Raw genomic sequence first — 20,563 nt, 5'->3', positions numbered from 1 at the left:
GAAAACTAAGATCATGGCATCGGGTCCCATCACTTCATGGCAAATAGATGGGGGAACAGTGGAAACAGTGTCAGACTTTATTTTTTTGGGCTCCAAAATCACTGCAGATGGTGACTGCAGCCATGAAATAAAAAGACACTTACTCCTTGGGAGAAAAGTTATGACCAACCTAGATAGCATATTAAAAAGCAGAGACATTACTTTGCCAATAAAGGTCCATCCAGTCAAGGCTATGGTTTTACCAGTAGTGATGGATGGATGTGAGAGTTGAACTATAAAGAAAGCTGAGTGCCAAAGAATTCATGCTTTTGAACTGTGATGTTGGAGAAGACTCTTAAGAGTCCCTTGGACTGCAAGGAGATCCAACCAGTCCATCCTAAAGGAAATCAGTCCTGGGTGTTCATTGGACTCCAATGCTTTGACCACCTGATGAGAAGAACTGACTCATTGGAAAAGACTCTGGTGCTGGGAAAGATTGAAAGTGGTAGGAGAAGGGGACGACAGAGGATGAGATGGTTGGATGGCATCATTGACTCAGTGGACATGAGTTTGAATAAACTCCGGGAGTTGTCAATGGACAGGGAGGCCTGATGTGCTGCAGTCCATAGGTTCACAAAAAGTTGGACACGACTGAGGGACTGAACTGAACTGAACTGAGACCAGGTTAGAGGAGTGTAGCCTCTGAACACACGCTAATCTTATTAGCACTCCTACCCTTGAATCATTTGCTATAAAACTCCTCATCAAATCCTTCTGGGTTGGGAAACATAGTTTTGAGGGCAGGAGCCCATTAGCCCCCCTTTGCCTGGCAAAGCAATAAAGCTATTCTTTTCTACTTCACCCCAAACTTTGTCTCCAAGATTCAGTTCAGCACCAGTGCACAGATGTTGAGCTTTCAGCATCATTTCACCATCAAGAATACTGGAGTGGGTAGCCATTCCCTTCTCCAGGGTAGCCTCCCAACCCAGGAATCTAAACCAGGGCCCCTGCATTGAGGTAGATTCTTTACTGTCTGAGCGACCAGGGAAGAATTAAAGAATTAAAAGTGTTAGTAGCTCAGTCATATCCAACTCTTTGCAAACCCATGGACTGTAGTCCACTAGGCTCCTCTGTCCATGGAATTCTCCAGGCAAGAATACTGGAGTGGGTAACCATTTCTTCTCCAGGGAGTCTTCCCGACTCAGGGATTAAACATGGGTCTCCTGCATTCACAAGTAGATTGTTTACCATCTGAGCTACCTGGAAAGCCCTTCTGTATCATTACTGTTATTACTGCAGAAGTTCACAGACTTAGCTCCCTGAAGTTGTGCAGAGAGGACTCAACCCTCTGGATTCAAGGTTTTACAGCCTCAAAATCCCAGAGGCCCCAGAGTGGTAGCTAATATGCCCTCCAAAACAAAGAAGTATCAATGAGTGCCTTGTTCTTGAAATCCAGCCCTGCTAGCTCAGCCCTCAGTTGTAACAGGCTCCAAATGTCCAGGTGGAAATGTATAGCTTGGGACACTTCTTTAGCCTCCCTGAAACAGTCTTGTATTAATACTCTTAGAGTTTTTCAAGGGCTAACGTGAATTAGACACTTACAGATCAAAACAGAAATACAAACGAACAGATCCGAGATTACCATCTTTTGAATGAGGAACTGAGCTTGTCTCTGGGCTTCTAAAATAAACAGGGGGCAGAGAAGTGAACCACTCAGAGCCCTGTTCTATGGAGTCAGCATTTTGGAGCGTTCTGCCACTCAGATCCTCTGCCCCATCTGTCCCACAGTGCCAATGCCTCCCATCCTTTCCCATACCACCAGCCTAATGGTCCTTTGCCTGCCAAATGCCATTTTCCTCCCACACTTCATGGCTATGACATCAGCCTGTCAGTGAAAGAGGTGCTAGTGGATCTGCTGTATACCAGTAGGTGTTAAATAGCATTTAGGGCTTGGGAAGTTCCCCCAGGAGCAAATTCTCCAGTCTGTGCTGCCAAGATCTCTTTAACAGATCTGGGACCCAGAGGGACCCCTCAACCAGAGTCCTGGGCCTGATAGGATGACCTTGAAGCTTCCCCTCCAGGGCCTATGGCTTTCACTGTAGACTTTCATTGTCTCCTATCTGTCCTCTGCCTAGGAGTTCATGTGCGCAAGTTACAAAGCTCATAAGGCCCAACCTCTCCTCCCAGATCCCAACCAAACTGTAGCAGACTCACTCCAGGGCTCAGCAGACAGAAAAGTCACTGTGCTCTTCCTGAAATTCCCAGGAGCTCCTGGGGAGCCTGAAGACCCAACGAACAGTCTTTGGACCTAAGTCTCTTTGTCATCAGGGGCAGAATTGAGTGAGTCTTTGCAGCAAGGGTGGGAATCCTTGTGGCAGAGGGCCCCTGTGGGAGACCGAATGCCCTGAGTAGTTCCCTGCTCATAATTGCCTCCTCTCACTGGCTTCTTTCGTAAGGAAGCTGCCTGGCCTGCCTTCATCTCTCTGCAGATTTCTCAGGAACCCAACAGGATTTGGCAAGCAGGAAGGGGGAAAGTGTTAGTCACTCAGTTGTGTTTCTGACTCTTCGCAACCCTATGGACTATATAGCCTGCCAGGCTCCTCTGTCTGTAGAATTCTCCAGGCAAGAATAATGGAGTGGGTTGCCATGCCCCACTCCAGGGTATCTTCCTGATCTAGGGATGGAAGCCCTGGGAGCCATCAGAACCTTCCTTGCCTGGACTCAGCCTCAGGCTGCTTGAAATCCTGCCTGTCAGGCCCCATTGGGGTGGGGTGCACATGCAGTGCACAGCAGCTATGGCCTGCTGCCACCAAAAGGAGAACTTGACTCAGATGCAGAGTGTGCGGTCAATGACATTCACCACCGCAAATGCACGCGGGCAGACACAGGAAGAAGAACCTCGAGAAGAAGCATGTTGCCAGGGCCACCATCAGGGCAAAGATCAGCACGGATACATGAAAGGTGACAATTTGGAAAGCACTGGCGTTGTCAAAATGTCAGCTCCTTTGAGTCGCAGCGTCTTGCTGATGGTTTAGCAATAGCTGCCCTTTTTCTCTCTTTTGCCAAGCAGTTGTCCCCCCACTGTTCACTTGATCGGTCAGTTTGCACATTCTCTTCTGAAATTCCATTCTCGAGAATTTCCCTGTGCCAAAAGGTGCCTGTGGGTTATGGACATATGTGGGGAGAACTACACCTTACAACTGGGGTCTCTGCACAATTTTGTTATTTGATGTGCTATTTGGAGGAGAAAAATGCTCCCAGAGAACACCTTATCCCAGGGGACTGAACCCTAGGGGAGGGTTAACACCCAAGCCAGTGAAGGGGCATTTCTGCCTCTGAGAGCGAGATGCATGGCTCACATCAGTGGACTGACTCAATGGACACTAACTTTGGCAAACTCCGGGAAAGAGAGAGGGACAGGGAGGTCTGGTGTGTTGCAATCCATGGGGTTGCAAACTGTTGGATACGACTGAGTGACTGAACAACAACAACAGCAACAAAGCTGATTATGGATTTAATTTCATAAAGAATCTGAACATTTAAAAAATTGTTTCCTAATGCACTTCTATGAAGATTGGAAGTATCTGTTATTAACCCAATTTCTGTTCCAAGAAACATCAAGAAACATCTAAGAAAGATAATAGACTCATTCTGCAGCTGAGCCTCTGATATCCAAGTCTTCTGATTCCAAAGACAGAAAACCAGCAAATGTGATCTCAGAGGCCATTGCCCTACTCACCTCAGTAATTTCACAGGGGTCGTGTCAGCATCAGGACTCTCACTGTCCACAACCCAAGTGACTACGAGACATGAGTCAGGGGTTCGGGCTCCCCTAAAGCCCACTTATTCAAATGGAAACTCCCTCTCTGTCTTTCCCCTTCCAGCTTAGCATGTCACCTTCCATTATTAAATTTGCTTCTTGGAGCTAAGGAATTATTGACTAAGGTAGGCAGTTAAGCATCATATGATTCCTGGCAGGATACAGCGGTGGGATGAAGCCATAGAACAATTGGGGGAGTAAATCCCAACAGGATCCAAACCCTGGCTCTAGCCCTTAACGGTGGCCTGAGCATTATCAGCAAGTACTCAGCCTTTCGGCATCATTGAGAGGACCAGGGAGACAAAACGGTGAAAGACCCCCACAGCTGCATGGAGCCTGCACATCACACACTTTCAAGGCATCAGCAGCCCGTGCAAGCCTGGCTACTGTCAGGGGAAAATAGTACGCCAGGCGCAGGATACCTGTAAAGAATGCTAAGAAAACTGTAAGACAGTGATTCCCAGTCTTTTCTGCACCAGGGATGGGTTTCATGGAAGATCATTTTTCTGTGGATCAGGGTGGGAAGTGATGGTTTCAGGTTGATTCAAACACATCACATTGACTGTGCACTTTATTTCTATTATTATTATTACATCAGCTTCACCTCAGATCATCAGGCATTAGATATTGGAGGTTAGGAGGTTAGGGTTACCCCTGCTGCAAAGGAAAGTAAGAAACCTGTAAAGGATAAGAAGAAAATGTTTTCCTAGATCTCAAAAAAATTGAAAATCAGGAGAATTGTCCAGGAAGGTGTCCTAACCAGCTGCCAGGAGCCTGGAGGACAGTGGACGTGGGTGACCCAAAAAGGAGAGGTCAAAGGACAAGCGCACCGCTGGCTCCCCCAGCCCTCAGTGCACAGCCCCAGATCGTCCTGCTACTCAGTCTCCTTCAAGGAAGTCCTGCCCTTGTTACCCAAGGTTCCCACCAGCCCCCCTTTCCAGCCAGCTGTCATCTCTCCACTGCTGTCCTCAGTAAAATCCACTCCAGCCTCATAACTTAGCTCAATGCTCTGAACATACCAGACTCTGTCTTACCTACTTAATCTGAGCTCCAGTTCCTCACCTGGCCCTTAATTTGTGTGTGTGTGTGTGTTCAGTCATGTCTGACTCTTTGCAACCCTATGGACTGTATGTAGCCTGCCAGGCTCCTCTGTCCATGGAATTTTCCAGGCAAGAATACTGGGGTGGGCTGCCATTTCCTACTCCAGGCTCTTTCTTACCAGCCTCAAGTTTCTGCCCAGAATCACTTCTAGAAAGAGCATTCTCTGAGCTCTCCCTGTCTTGGCTGTTCTAGTGCTTCCTGTCTTCACACCACCCATGGGGCAGCCACTAGCTCCTGCTTATCCCTACTCTGCAGAATGTTCACTCACCAAAGCAAGAACACCTTACTTGTCACTGCTGTATCCTGGGCCCTGGCATAGCTCGTGGCCATAAATGTGCACAAAGATATAACCAGTGAGTGAGTGAATGAAGCTATGATTCACCCTCTCCCTGCTCATTTTATGCTTCATGATAGATATCTTCCAGGGAAGAAAAATTCTCGATGGTCTTTTACAACAGAATTGAAGAACTGACTCATTGGAAAAGACCCTGATGCTGGGAAAGATTGAAGGCAGGAGGAGAAGGGGACAACAGAGGATGAGATGGTTGGATGGCATCACCGACTCAATGGACATGGTTTGTAAGCTCCGGGAGTTGGTGATGGACAGGGAAGCCTGGCGAGCTGCAGTCCATGGGGTCACAAAGAGTTGGACCCGACTGAGCAACTGAACTGAACTGATGTCCAGGCATTTTTCCTCACAAACTTTTCGTCTCTGAAGTTCAAATCTAAGATCTGGGGACAGGAATGCATGTGAGTGCTTAGCCACTCAGTTGTGTGTCTAACTCTTTGTGATCCTTTGGACTGTAGCCCGCCAGGCTCCTCTGTCCATGGGGTTTTTAGGCAAGAATACCGGAGTAGGTTGCCATTTCCTCCTCCAGAGGATCTTGCTCATCCAGGGATCAAGCACACGTCTTCTGTGTCCCCTGCATTGCAGGTGGATTCTTTACCTGCTGAGCCATTGGGGACAGGAATATATCAGGTCAATGGTCTAGAGGCCAGAAGAAGGTAGCAAAAGACACCCAGACATCATAGGCGGTGACTGTCTTTTTATCTCTGAGGGTTGCAAATTGTCTTTCTGGCTCTGGGCCAATAACTTCCACTGCAACTAACAAGAGGAGTTGCTTGCAAACCTCTCAGAATTTGCAAGAGAACAAAGTTCTAGTTGAGCTAAGATTCAAAATAAAAAGAAACAAACTTCAAAGAATCTGTGATGCTCTCAAGCATTTTGTAGATGACTGTGTTTCCTGTACTAGAGGAACAAACAAGATAAAACTATAGTCCCACAGGAAGACACTTACTTGGGGAATGGTGTTTTGTTTTTTCCAAGGTAAACATATTCTTGTTTTCATAACATGCAATAGAAATAATAACTGTGGACTGGACCCTTTTCAGTTCTCCCAGTTTGATGAATGTCCGGAGCAAATAGACTCCCCATCCTACCCCATATTCCTCTCTGTTCCTTTCGCTGCTCCTCCCCTGACTTATCCACATATCCCCCCTTCTTCTTGTTCTTCCTCAGATCTGCTTGCTTCTTTAAAACCTCTTCTTGAAAGACGTAAAAAGCTTCTGCACTAACCGTGGCTCTTCCTGAGGATGCTCCAACTTTAAGATTCTTTGGTTCCAGGCTGCTCTTCCAGCTTCCATTACTTTCTCTGTCCAAGGGGTCAGCCCTTATTGCCACCAAGCCATAGGAGAAGATTTTCTTTAAAGATTGTCCAAGACTATATCACTTTCTCCATTGGTCAGTTCACATAAAGAGGTTAATAGGTTCAATAGAGATAAAAAGAAGCTGTTAACTAAAGTTCATATTCATTGATGAATTAATGTATTTACACCTGCCCATTTATTCTTAGGGCTTCCCAGGTGACTCAGTGATAAAGAATTTGCCTGCCAATGCAGGAGACATAGGCTCGATCCCTGGGTTGGGAAGATCCTCTGGAGCAGGAAATGGCAACTCACTCCAGTATTCTCCCCTGGGAAATCCACTGGACAGAGGAGCCTTGTGGGCTGCAGTCCATGGCACGCAAAGGAGCCGGACACGACTTAGCGATAAACAACATTTGTTCTTAATGGAGCCCGTGTACTGGGCTGTCTGCAGAGACTCCATCTTCAGCCGTTCTTCATCCAGCAGAAGGAATGAGACTCACACATAAGCAATTCCAACGCAAAGAATAGTGGGCAGTTCCGTGAGAACGCCATAGATGCAGTGCTGTGGGTTCTGTTGTGGACTTGATAAGGCTCTACAGAAAAGCTGATAAACCCAGGCCAATTCTTGACTTTCTCAACATTGCCCAGCTTGGCTGCTGTATTAACCGGAGCTCGCTGGGTCATTGCACAATCCCTGGTTAGGCTTCTACCTTCCAGATTTAGCCTTGGGGGAATTAGCATGCCTCAGATGTCCGGTGAGCAAGACAAACTAGGAAAGCAGGAGTCCCTGAGTCTGGAGCACACGTGAGATACTCAAATGCCCAAGGTGATCCTGACATATAGCAATGTTGTTGTTGTTCAGTCACTAATCATGTCCAACTCTTTGCAACCCCATGGACTGCAGCACGCCAGGCTTCCCTGTCCTTCACTATCTCCCAGAGTTTGCTCAAACTCATGTCCGTTGAGTCAGTGATGCCATCCAATCATCTCATCCTCTGTCGCCCTCTTCTCCTTTTGCCTTCAATCTTTCTCAGCATCAGGGTCTTTTCCAATGCAATGAGTACACCACAAAAAATATATCACTTTCTTCCCAAATGAGTGATGTGTACATGATGTGGGTACCCTTGATGACCTCAGGTCAGGGAGGAAAGATGGTATAACGAATGAAAACATGTGTTTTGAGTTAGAGGGGACCTAGGTTTGAGCCTCAGCTCTGCCTCTTAATCACTCTTATTCCTGTGTTTCAAGACCTTCATCTGCAGAGGGAAGACTGGGCATTGATGAGGAAAACTGATACAATTAACTCAATCCCTGACACTTGGTAAGTTTCCAGGCGATGCTAGCTAACAATAATAAGAACATGCTAGCTAACAATAACAGAAATATTTGTGATAAGTATGAACAAAACTCATCAAGAATTAAAAGAAAGGCTTCTTTATGGCCAAGTAAAATGAGTTGGTACCATTTCATCTGGAGAAGAGCTAACCAGAAAGGTAAGAACAATTCCATTCAATTACTTCACATCTTTATTACACAAGCAATGAATGTGGTTAAAAAAAAATAAAGTAATACCAGCTGAAATAAACTTAAACTATAAGATTTACTACCAACCAGACACATACAAATGTTTTGTGCCTTTACTTCCTTTCACTTTTCTTCAAATATACATATTTTCAAACAAAAATGAGTCCATATTTTAATGATATTTTGTAACCTTGCTTTTTTCTTCTTGCTAAATCATGATCATTGTCATGTAAATAACTATTACATGTCAATGTCATGTAAAGAGCCAAAAGAATATTCAATTATATAGACATAGCAAAATTTGAACAATTTTTTTCTATAATAACCATTACTCAAGATGTATGTGCCCGAAACTGAACCAGATTGGGCCAGTTCTGGTTCGACCCTAGGAAAGATCCTGTGTCCTCTTGGTCTCACTTTCTTATTTTAAAGTAAGAGTTACACATTCCAGCACTCATGTGAATCAAATGAATGACTGTATGTGAAGGAATTTCGTAAACAGTGAAGGCAGTGTTGAAAGGGAGACTTAGACAGCTTGCTTGATAGTGTATCCCCTTTCCCTTAAAATGTATAGCTTTTAGGTATGGGTCAGAGAGAGAGAAATATTACAGATAACCTAGGTTGGTTGTTATTATGCTTCTCACCCGTCAGAGCCACCTGAGAAATTTTTAAAAGTTAAAACAACAGCAACAACAACAGATGAGTGGCTCCTCACCGAAGTTAATTTTCAATTATTCTAAAGATAATTTTCTAATCTCCCCAGAATCAAATGATTCCGATGGAATGTACAGCCAGAGCTGAGAACCACTGGCTGAGGTCCCCAAAGGGCAACAAGCAGATTATAAGCACATGGTCTCATACACGCCTTCCCTCTCACTGTGCCTCTCAGTAAAACTGAAACTCAGTAGAGCTGAGAGCTGAAATCTACATTCTCAAGTTCAACCTCCTCTCCTCAAAAAACAAGACTCTGAAAGGAAAAAATATATATCTTATGTTATCAAATGACCCACTCCATGAAAAAAGGAAAGACGCTACATGACCCCATATAGGGGAATGCTTGGGCAAAGAACAGAAAATTTCCTCCGTGTAATACCATGCAGCAATTTTAAATTATGATCATAAAGCATTTACAGCAATGTGGGAAAATGTATGCTCTAATGGAAAAAAGGAATATAAACGTATCCGTTGTGTACAAGCATGACTATGAAAATTAACTAAAATCATATGTAGACACACATAGTCAATGGAAAGAAACAACCCCCAAAATATCAATAGCAGCTATCTCAGGGGTGGTTTTTGCTTCCTGCTACTATTTTTGTACTTTCCCGATATTTTTTAAAGTACCATGTAGTAGAATAAAGTTTATAGTAGAACAAAATAAACTTACTTTTAAAAATTATTCCTCTTCCTATGAAGCATAGCAAAGCATAATTTTTAACAACAACTAACAGGGCAAAGACAAAAATGCTCACCTCAGTTTCCTTTCTTTCAGCTGCCTTGGCTCTGTCTCTGTCTCTGCTGTCTTCCTCCTCCAAGTAATTCAGTTTGCTTGTTCAAAAAAAAAAAGCAAAACAGCAAATTGTATTTTATGAAGTGTCAGCCAATGGCAAGAGAAGGCACTCTGGTCAGATAGCCATTTGTGCTGTAAGGAACTTTGGTGTCAGAGCTGGTGCTGGCTTCCTTCTCAAGATAAAGAGTGTAAGATTTCTACTTAGGGACCACAACTAAAGGAAGAAATCTGTATTAGCTCTGCCCCTCTCATTGTTTTTATTGGCATCTTTCACAACAAATCAAGAGGACGTGATGGGCTGGAGTCAGGAGTTTTAAGTGGCTTTAGTTCTCCTACATGTTTTTTTGTTTCTATGACAACATGCAAATCATCACCACCCTATTAGTATAGCACTTCAAAGCTGTTCAGGGCAATTCCAACGCCCTCTTGCTTTTTCAACTTACTTGTACATAGGCAGAGATGTTATCCAGTCTGGTGAAAATGCTGTCAAAAGGTATCCATGGTATCCTCGTTGCTCACCTTAAAGGTCCTTTTTTAGCCCTCATCTTCCTTCCTCAATTTGTTTTGCACAGTTAACCACAGTCAGTTTCTTGAAACTTTCTCTTCCTTGTTTCTCTGACTCTCTTGGTTCCTATTCTATTCCTTGGATTATTTCTTCTTTGCTTCCTTTCTGATTCTTCTTCTCTCCTTTTTCTAAATGTGAGCTTTTAGAAATGGGCTACAAGACCAGAAGACACAACAGTCTGTCTTCTGATCTCTTCTCATCATATTCTGCTTTTATCTATATTACCCACCTGGATGCATGCTCAGTCACTCCGTCGTGTTTGACTTGCAACCCCAAGAACTGTGGCCTGCCAGGTCCTCTGTCCATGGGATTATCCCAGCAAGAACACTTCAGTGGGTTCCCATTTCCTCCTCCAGGGGATCTTCTTGACCCAGGAATCGAACCTGCATCTCTTGTGTCTCCTGAATTGGTAGGCAGATTCTTTACTACTGAGCCACTTGGGAAGCCTGTATTATCCACATTCATGGATGTAATGTGGCCAAACAGAGCTTTTCTCTTCCCCACCCAAGTGCGCACTCTCTCATTTACCCAATCTAATGAAATGGCACCACAGTGATTCAGCCAGTCAATCTCACCATAAACCTAGTTTCTCACCATAAATCCTTAACTTCTCTCTTTCTCCCACAGCCAACATGCAAGCCAACAATTCCATTTGTTCTACCTGCAATATATGTTCTAAGTCTAACCATTTTTCACTTTCCCCATTTCATTAATATCTTCAGCATTAATGCTGCAATAACATTCAGTTTAGTTCAGTTTAGTCGCTCAGTCGTGTCCAACTCTTTGCGACCCCATGAATCGCAGCACATCAGGCCTCCCTGTCCATCACCAACTCCCAGAGTTTACTCAAACTCATGCCCATCGAGTCGGTGATGCCATCCAGCCATCTCATCCTCTGTCGTCCCCTTCTCCTCCTGCCTCCAATCCCTCCCAGCATCAGGGTCTTTTCCAACGAGTCAGCTCTTCACATGAGGTGGCCAAAGTATTGGAGTTTCAGCTTCAGCATCAGTCCTTCCAATGAACACCCAGGACTGATCTCCTTTAGGATGGACTGGTTGGATCTCCTTGCAGTCCAAGGGACTCTCAAGAGTTCTCCAACAGCACAGTTCAAAAGCATCAATTTTTTGGTGCTCAGCTTTCCTTATAGTCCAACTCTCACATCCATACATGACTACTGGAAAAACCACAGCCTTGACCAGACGGACCTTTGTTGGCAAAATAATGTCTCTGCTTTTTAACATGCTATCTAGGTTGGTCATAACTTTCCTTCCAAGGAGTAAGTGTCTTTTAATTTCATGGCTGAAATCACCATCTTCAGTGATTTTGGAGCCCCCAAAAATAAAGTCTGACACTGTTTCCACTGTTTCCCCATCTATTTCCCATGAAGTGATGGGACCAGATGCCATGATCTTAGTTTACTGAATGTTGATCTTTAAGCCAACATTAGGTAAGAAATGAAACCCACACCAGTATTCTTGCCCAGAGAATCTCCATGGACAGAGGATCCTGACGGGCCACAAAATCCATGGGGTTGCAGAGAATCAGACATGACTGAGTGACTAAGCACAGCAAAAGGCATCCAAATTGGAAAGAAAGAAGTAAAATTATGTCTATTCATAGATGATATGATCCTACATGTAGAAGACACTAAAGACTACACACACTCAGAGACCTGACAGAACTAATACAAAATTTTTGCAAAATGGCAGGATACACAAGAATCAATTGCATTCCCATGCACTAACAATGATCAATCCAACAAGGAAATTTCATTTATAATAGCATCAAAAAATTCCCATAGGAATCAACTTAACCAAGGAGGTTAAAGATTTGTACACTGAAAATAAAACATGGCTGAAAAATATGAAAGACATAAATAAGTGGAAAGATATCCCATGCTTATGAATTGGAAAGCTTCATATAATTAATATACTACCTAAACTGACCTACAGATTCAGCACATTCCCTATCAATGATGCTTTTTAGAGAAACAGAAAAAAATCCATCCTAAAATTCATGCTGTGAAAAAAATTCCTAGAAAATTCCAACAGCAAACAAAACCAGATTGCACAACTAAAGCTAACCTAAAATAATTTTAACTAAGCCTATTTTATTTTCCAAGACAAACTTAACCTCAGTAAAATCGTTTTGACAAACTTCCCAACAACATATTGTGAACTGGAGTCTTTTGGACCTGGAAGCAAGTTGAGATTTTGTAGAAGGCCCCTACAACATTGCAAAAGAGTCATCTTGTCTTTTGAAGGAGATAAGTTAAACTGATTAAGTTTATTTAATATCAAATTTTATGAGAATCATTGTCAATTAAGTGATACTAAGCTTTCTTTATGTTGTGTCTGTATAGTTACATGTTATGTGTTCTAGGAAAAGGGGGCACCAGAGGATGAGACAGCTGGATGGCATCATAGACACAATAGACATGAGTTTGAGCAAACTCCAGGAGATAGTGAAGGACAGGGAAGCCTGATGAGCTATGGACGGAGGTTCATGACGTTGTATAGGACACAGGGATCAAGATCATCCCTGCCGGGGTCCTTGCCCCAGCAGGATCCAAGGGTACCCTCAGGATGAATGGTGTCGGGGAGAGAGACACACAGTGAGACAAAGCTCGGGGGCTAAGTCTGAAGTTTATTTTCGCACGGCCCCTTCAAATCCTTAACAACATCTTTTTGGGGGAAGTGCATATTGCTTACACTCAGGTCATCTCAAAACATTACAGCAACTTGACCTTCAACAGAAACAGGATGTCACCCACATACTTTTCGTTCACAAGAGTCTTTCTTATCATTTGGCCTTCAGGCCTGCTAGCATTTTATGGCTTGCACCTGGTGTGACTTAAGCAACTTCAGTAGCCGACCCTGTTTTTCTTGTGATTAATCTATTTTCTTTCTAATAGGCGTCATCTCCATGGGAACTACACAGGCTTACATTTTTACAGAACAGAAATGCAAAGGATTGCAAAAACAGTAGATAAAGCACAAAACAGCTCTTAGTCTAAAAGTTAACTACCTGCAAGAAGTCACCAGCTAATCTCTATCTAAAGCATTTTCTATTAGGCACATTTGTGGCTATTATATTTGTGGAGCTTTTCTCACCCCACGGAGGGACCTATGCTTAATAGTTTCCTTTGTTAGCGTACTATGCTTAGGATGTTTAGAACAATCCTGAGCATTTTGTGCAATGAGAGCACACATTTATCAAACAAGCCAGAATGCCAGCAAAAGGGTTTGAATTGAAGCATTTCTTTCATCCCTGGCCCCTTCATAGGGTACCAGCGTCCAGGAGATTTATTAATTAGCGTTTTAAGTTGGTCTTTATTCAGTGAAAGAGGAGCAGGAGAACTCTCAGCAGGCAACACAAGAATCTGCAGCAGGGCAAACAAGAACAACAACAGAAAAGTGGGGAGGATACAGGGTGGGGTAGAGGCCGAGGCCAACCTGGAGGGTCCCTTGTATCCTGAGTGGCCTTGCCTGTCAGGTATTTTCTTCATGACCTCGTCATGGGTGGGATCTCCCACAATGGCTCCCAGCATCTCCCCCTTTTTTATTTTTTAAAACAGCCAGATGGATCTCAGTTGCGAGGTTCTGAGTGCTCTGCCGAAGAGCTCTGATGATACAAGGGAGGATGACAATAATAATAATGATCAGTGCTATTACAGCAATGTAACTGAGAACAGTAGACAAAATACTTTTGGCAGAGGTAAAGTTGAAGAAGGTTTTAAAGAAATCACTGGCAGCTCCAGCGGCAGTAAAATTTAATCGGGAATGCTCGATTGTTCTAATCTGTCCATGCAGTCTGTCTAAATTTAAACTTTTGCTGGAGCTATTCTACGGGGACCAAAGCTCTGATGGAGCAAAGGTGTTTTAATCAACATGGCGTGGGCATATATACTGAAGTTATTCTCAGCAAAGATAAAGATTAAAATCTCAGACTTAAAGAACACAAGGCGATCTCTATTAAAGAGAGAAGAGGGTACTTATCACCATAATGAGAAACTAACAAAGGAAATGCCTGGATTTCTCAGCCCCCGGAAAGGCGTGCCTCTCCTCTTAATTCTTGAATATTCAGGAATTAATAATGTCCAAAGGTTTCCTGACAGATCTGTAACAGCACACAGGAAGCCTCCTGTTAAATGCTTCCTGACAATTTTTTCTATTTTATTATATTTGTAAAAAAAGTCCTGACCAAATGAGTTTGGTTAGTATTAACCAACCTTATAGAAAGGCAACGATGAACAACAAATACAATTATCAAGACAATCACCAAAGTTACAGTTCTAGACCCGATGTTGTGGGTAATACTTTAAAACCATCCTTGAGGGTTTAGCCTGGATGATTTGTTCAGCTAAAGTTTCCAAATTAGTGGAAGAGGGAGGACGTTTAGAAAAAGTTTCAAGGATTTTCTTTTGCAGTAATAGTACATTCAGAGAGGCATTATCATGTAAATGAAATTTGATTTGTTCCCAGTTGTAGGTACAATGGTTGAATTGAACAGGAGTAACACAAAATTGGCAATGAATACAAGTTACAGATTAAATTGTAAGTGGGACATAGGCCTGTATAAAATATGACTGATTATAGTGAAAGAAATAGTTACTATGACCACGACTGGTCCCTGTGAAATGTCCGGTCCGAGTCTCAAGTTTTCTGGTGTTGGCAGCAAGTTTTTATGTTTTATATGTCTCATAGTTCAGGCCCAATTTGTTTATCGAGGAGGATTCCAGGAGTAGGAGGAGGGTGTCATTCCACTGTCAAGCCAGCCAAGAAGTCCTTTGTCATGGTAGTGTTTCAACATAGTGTTAGTAACCTTTTAAGCCACTTAAGCAGCATAATATATAATGTTTTTTGTTCTTTCCCTAACTCTTTCCCTAAAGTTTTAGTAGTATAAACATGGTTCATAGACAGAGAAAGGGCTGCAATGTCTGAAAGCCTTTTTTTGGAGGTAGGACGAAAGCCCAAGTTTGTCGACTGACGTTTGTGCATAATTTTTCTGGGCCCAGGCAATGGAAGGACTTCATAGCCTAAAGAAATGTTAATTAGTTTTTTTTTTTCCTCCACAGGGTGTGAGGGTTTCAGGGAGAGGGCATATGGGTGGAGTCACTGGTTGATATGATCCATCTTTTTTCCGTCTATTTTACGACCTGTAATAAGGGTGGGGGGGGGGGTTGGGTAAGTAATCCCAGTTAAGTTTGGGAGACACAGGCTAACAGGAAAATGTATTCAGGACTCCGAGGCATTTCCTGTTGAGAGACCACATTTTTAGCTTTATTAGTGAGGGTTTTCATCTGTCCCCAAGAGGGGAGGTCATAGGGTTGATGTCGCCAAGTGCGGTACTTTCTGGAGATCTTTAGAGCCGCCACGGCCTGTATTGGAATTTTCTTCCTCCCAGGGTTCTTGTTGTTTTCTCTCCATTTTGAATGTAGGGGGCCCCCTTGGGTCAAATTTTCTGAGGAAAAAGTTTGTTGGATCCATCTGGGGAAATATAAGCATACCCCTTTCCCCGTAAGATTAATTTCCCAGATTTTTATTGATTATTGAACCCGTCTTGGTACCAAATGGGCAGAGGAAGAGAAGTGTCTTTCAATTTTTTGAAATGTCTTTCTGCTCTTGTTAAAATATTTCCCTGTGGTAGGTTTAAAAAATTTAAAACAAATAAAGCTGTATTAACATTAGTTATAGGCTTAGAAAATATCTTATGTTGGACTCTAGCAAAGTCAGCTTTAGATAAGGAAGACAGTAGTGTACCTGTGTATTATAAGGAATACCTGTAATGTGTTTAATAGAAAAAGATGGTAAAAATTGTTTAAAGTGTCTAGAAATATAGGCAGGGCCATTGTCTGTTTTAATAGAACTAGGAGTTTATGGTGGAGGTTTTTACACAAAAACTGAATATTTAGAATCAGAGACTATATTACTGGGGTAAGGATATAGGCAAATAACTTGAATAAGAGCATATAATTTATTTTGTTGAGCAGAATGGAATTTAGTATAAAAGACTTTATATCTTTTAAGAGACCAGAATGAAGCTTTGGTATTTTTAGTCCAATCTATGTAAAAGAAATGTGAGAAATAATAAATTCAGTGTTTTTGAAGAAATTTCACAGCTTACCAGAAGGATAATGAAATGAAATTTTTCTAAAATATTTTAGAAAAGGTAACTGGAAATTGGTAGAAGTTTGTAATGTGTTCTCAAATTGAATAAAGTTTTATTAAAGTATAAGGGAAATAGAGAAAGCTTCTGACATAGGCATCAGAAGAGGGCAGAAAGGGTGCCCCCCTGCTAGTCTTTAGCCAGGTGTCATATAACTACCAGCAGTCTGCTAATTAGAGGAAGGAAATGTCTCAAAACTCAGAGAATAGCACTAGGCCCCTCACCCACAACATGCATTTTGAGATAACCTTGGCACCAGGTGTGTTGTCCCGGGCCACAAAATGATTGACAGGAATCTTGAAGAAAGGCAGGTTTCCAAGCAAATACAGTTTCATTGACATAGCTGAAGAGAACATTTGCATAAGAAAAACGCATTGGTTAGCTCAAGGTTTGAGAAAAGTTAAGTTCAGGTGGAACCAGGTGTGGTTATGGCAACATGGAATTTTAAGAGAAACCTCTTTTTAAATTTGTATAGAGAAGGAAAAAGAAAAAAAGAAAAAAGAAAAATCACTAGTTTGTTTCCTCTTACTGCTTAAGAGAGATAAAGATGTCTGACACTTGCAGCCTATTTTCTGTATTTGGAGACCGCTGGCCTTCCTGCCTGTTAAGTCAAACTAGATTGGCCAAGTGAAAGACCGAAGGTTTGTGGGGGCAGGGGCCCAATTGGAGATATATCTCTTAGACTTTTAGGAGCGTCTTCGGCAAAAAAGGACCAATCCTCATTAGAATGATAGCAAGCTGATGCTTCTTCTAAATTTTGTTCATCTTGGGGCAAAAGCTGTTCTTCTTTTTATCCCCGCTTTCTAAATGACTATTGGTGTTCATGGCAGCTAGCTTCTCCCTTAGCTGTCGATAACTAGGTTTGGAATCAGTATCTTCTTCCTCCTCTTTAATTTTCACTATTTCAGATTCATGAAGGGGATCTAAAGCATCTCTAATCATATTGCACAAAGAAAAGGTGTCAGCCGGCACTTTCTCGGGGCCATGCAGTGTATAGTAAGCTTTGAGTTGTTTTCCTACCTTTTCCTATGTTTCCAGGTTTACAGTGCTCTCTTCTAGGAACCAAGGACATCGCTCTTGGACAAACGTAAAAAAGGACTGAACACTGGTCTTTTTAATTTTAATTCCTCTACGGTTAAGAAGTTGCATTATGACTCCAATAAAAAGCTGCCTTTCTTTTGACTCACTGTTACCCATTTTTGTTACTAATTAGAAGAAGAAAAAGGAGAGGGTCTTAAACTTAGAAAAGAAGGAAGCTGAAACCTACCCACCTTTTTACCCTACCTTTCTTATGTAGGGGGGCCTATAATGCCCTAGTGGGGTCCTACCTCAAACCTACCCACATTTTTTGCCCTACCTTTCTTATGTAGGGGGGAGGGCCTGTAGTGCCCTAGTGGGTTCCTACCCACCCTCCTTAACCTACCTGTCTTATGCAGGGGGGCCCGCGGCACCCTGGTGGGGTCCCAGCTGTTCCAAAAACCGGACAATGAGAGACTTACCTTTGGGTTCCTGTTCGTGGCGCCACCTGTTGGGGTCCGGCCCCAGCAGGATCCAGGGGAACCCTCAGGATGAACGGTGTCGGTGAATGAGAGAGAGAGAGAGAGAGAAAGAAAGAGAGAGACCAAACCGGGATGTGCAGCAGAGTCTGGCAGTTGCTTTATTTTTCACCGTAGCCTTTATACCCTAAGTTGGTACGTTTCTAAGGGGCAGATAAGCATACAGACTTAGTTTAACATTACATCAGCTTGTCCTTCATGAAACCAGGTGTGCTCTGTATATTTTTGTTTATGAGAGTCTTTTCCCACAGATTTTTTGTACATTATCTTTTGGCCTTGAGCTTAGCAGAAAACAGCAAAGTGGCAGTCTCATGGTACAGCAGGTTGCAACATAATAGAAATACAATCCTGTTAACACAAAACTCAGTCTTTTTGCAGAAGTTCTCAGCTAAATTTATCTAAAACGTTTAGCACACAAAGACTCTGCGGCTCAGGTGAGGCAGCCCCTGTTTAGCACTCCTGGTTAAAATTAACAGTTATCTTATTGTTTTTACACTAAGGCTAAACTCTTATTTTTCTAGATCTCCAACTATATTAACAATAGTTTCCACTGCACAACCTCAGCACATTAACATCAATCAAACGTTGATCCAATAACCACTTTTAAAACAATATTTTTTGTATTCTCTAATAGGGCTTCCTCACCCCACAAAGGGCTCTGTGCCTATTAGGGCCTTTTTTATGGTTAATCTCTATGTATAATATCTTTTGGCTTTCAGGCCTGTTGACAATTTGTGGCTTGCACCTGGTGTGACTTAAGCAACTTCAGTAGCCGACCCTGTTTTTCTTGTGATTAATCTATTTTCTTTCTAATAGGCGTCATCTCCATGGGAACTACACAGGCTTACATTTTTACAGAACAGAAATGCAAAGGATTGCAAAAACAGCAGATAAAGCACAAAACAGCTCTTAGTCTAAAAGTTAACTACCTGCAAGAAGTCACCAGCTAATCTCTATCTAAAGCATTTTCTATTAGGCACATTTGTGGCTATTATATTTGTGGAGCTTTTCTCACCCCACGGAGGGACCTATGCTTAATAGTTTCCTTTGTTAGCGTACTATGCTTAGGATGTTTAGAACAATCCTGAGCATTTTGTGCAATGAGAGCACACATTTATCAAACAAGCCAGAATGCCAGCAAAAGGGTTTGAATTGAAGCATTTCTTTCATCCCTGGCCCCTTCATAGGGTACCAGCGTCCAGGAGATTTATTAATTAGCGTTTTAAGTTGGTCTTTATTCAGTGAAAGAGGAGCAGGAGAACTCTCAGCAGGCAACACAAGAATCTGCAGCAGGGCAAACAAGAACAACAACAGAAAAGTGGGGAGGATACAGGGTGGGGTAGAGGCCGAGGCCAACCTGGAGGGTCCCTTGTATCCTGAACGGCCTTGCCTGTCAGGTATTTTCTTCATGACCTCGTCATGGGTAGGATCTCCCACAACAGGTCCCGGCACATCCCCAAGAACAAGAAATGCAAAAAAGCAAAATGGTGGTCTGAGGAGGCCTTACAAATAGCTGTGAAAAGAAGAGAAGTGAAAAGCAAAGGAGAAAAGGAAAGATTTTCCCATTTGAATGCAGAATTTCAAAGAATATCAAGGAGAGATAAGAAAGGCTTCCTCAGTGATCAGTGCGAAGAAATAGAGGAAAACAACAGAACGGGAAAGACAAGAGATCTCAAGAAAATTAGAGATATCAAGGGAACATTTCATGCAAAGATGGGCTCAGTAAAGGACAGATTGTATGGACCTAACAGAAGCAGAAGATATTAAGAAGAGGTGGCAAGAATACACAGAACTATACAAAAAAGGTCTTCATGACCCAGATAATCATGATGGTGTGATCACTCACCTAGAGCCAGACATCCTGGAAGGTGAAGTCAAGTGGGCCTTAGGAAGCATCACTATGAACAAAGCTAGTGGAGGTGATGGAATTCCAGTTGAGCTATTTCAAAGCCTAAAAGATGATACTGTGAAAATGCTGCACTCAATATGGCAGCAAATTTGGAAAACTCAGCAGTGGCCACAGGCTTGGAAAAGGTCAGTTTTCATTCCAAACCCAAAGAAAGGCAATGCCAAAGAATGCTCAAACTACTGCACAATTGCACTTATCTCACACGGTAGCAAAGTAATGCTCAAAATTCTCCAAACCAGGCTTCAACAGTATGTGAACCATGAACTTCCAGATGTTCAAGCTGGATTTAGAAAAGGCAGAGGAACCAGAGATCAAATTGCCAACATCCACTGGATCATTGAAAAACCAAGAGAGTTCCAGAAAAACACCTATTTCTGCTTGATTGACTATGCCAAAGCCTTTGACTGTGTGGATCACAACAAACTGTGGAAAATTCTTCAAGAGATGGGAATACCAGACCACCCGACCTGCCTCTTGAGAAACCTGTATGCAGGTCAGGAAGCAGCAGTTAGAACTGGACATGGAACAGCAGACTGGTTCCAAATAGGAAAAGGAGTACATCAAGGCTGTATATTGTCACCCTGCTTATTTAACTTCTATGCAGAGTACATCATGAGAAACGCTGGGCTGGAGGAAGCACAAGCTGCAATCAAGATTGCTGGGAGAAATATCAATAACCTTAGATATGCAGATGACACCACCCTTATGGCAGAAAGTGAAGAGGGGACTAAAGAGCCCTCTTGATTAAATATGAAAAGGAAGTGAAAGTTGCTTAAAGCTCAAC

The 20,563-nt window shown here is 42.7% G+C and overlaps 1 protein-coding gene across 2 annotated transcripts in view; it reads right to left on the bottom strand.

The window, feature by feature from the left end:
- The window catches only part of CYSLTR2 (cysteinyl leukotriene receptor 2), a 30,028-nt gene extending 12,100 nt beyond the window's left edge, over positions 1-17,928 (bottom strand). The window contains exons 1-2 of one of the 2 annotated variants that reach the window (XM_043478148.1): positions 17,814-17,928; positions 9,544-9,619 (exon numbers count right to left, since the gene is read on the bottom strand). The gene's annotated coding sequence lies outside the window, so the exon portion shown is untranslated. Of the gene's footprint in view, positions 1-9,543; positions 9,620-10,024; positions 10,059-17,813 lie in introns of those variants that run through there. The other variant, XM_043478149.1, reaches the window with a different exon arrangement.
- Between the last annotated feature and the right edge of the window lie 2,635 nt (positions 17,929-20,563).

This window comes from Cervus canadensis, chromosome 9 (assembly GCF_019320065.1).
Source record: "Cervus canadensis isolate Bull #8, Minnesota chromosome 9, ASM1932006v1, whole genome shotgun sequence".
In the NCBI taxonomy this organism is placed as follows: Eukaryota; Metazoa; Chordata; class Mammalia; order Artiodactyla; family Cervidae; genus Cervus; species Cervus canadensis.
The sequence above is the reverse complement of the archived record's forward strand: the minus strand, read 5'-3'. Positions and strand labels throughout refer to the sequence as shown.